The following is a 675-nucleotide window of genomic DNA, read 5'->3' on the forward strand; positions in this document are numbered from 1 at the left end:
GGCTGGAGAAATGGCTCTGTGGTTAAGAACACTGACTGCAGAGGATCCAGGTTCAATTCCTAGCACCCCTATGGCAGCCAACAACCATCCTAACCTCAATTCTAGGGGATCTGATGCCCTCTTCTGACCGCTGCGGTCCTTGCACAACATGGGTGCATTTACATACATGCAGGCAATACACTCATAAAATAAAAACGATAAAATTTTTTTTTAAAGTGACTCTGACTGGAGATGGAGCTGAGTGGTAGAGTTCTTGCCTAGGATACACAAGACCCTGGGTTAAATTTCCAGCGTGAAAAGAAAAAAAGTCATGCTCACTTTGGCAGCACATACACTAAAATTGGAATGATACAGGGAAGACTAGTATGACTAGTATGGCCCTACACATTCGTGAAGCACTATATATATATATATATATATATATATATATATATATTTTTTTTTTTTTCTTTTTCTAGCAGTCCCTTGCCACCATGCCCAGCACATTCCATATTTTTAAATCATGAGATTTGCAGGTAAATGGATAGAATGAGAAACTGTTGTACTAAGTGAAGCAGCACAGACTCAGAAAAACAAATGATGTGTTCTCCCTTATTTGTGGATCTTCACACCAGATCCTTATATGTAAGTACATATCATGATGTAACTGCAGAGTCAGGAAAATGGAAAGGAACC

At 39.1% G+C, this 675-nt stretch overlaps 1 pseudogene; it reads left to right on the top strand.

Moving 5' to 3' along the window:
* Positions 1–310: 310 nt before the first annotated feature.
* LOC115070353 lies at positions 311–410 on the top strand (annotated as a pseudogene).
* The last annotated feature ends 265 nt before the right edge of the window (positions 411–675 follow it).

Source organism: Nannospalax galili, unplaced genomic scaffold, assembly GCF_000622305.1.
Source record: "Nannospalax galili isolate Female #2095 unplaced genomic scaffold, S.galili_v1.0 scaffold356, whole genome shotgun sequence".
In the NCBI taxonomy this organism is placed as follows: domain Eukaryota; kingdom Metazoa; phylum Chordata; class Mammalia; order Rodentia; family Spalacidae; genus Nannospalax; species Nannospalax galili.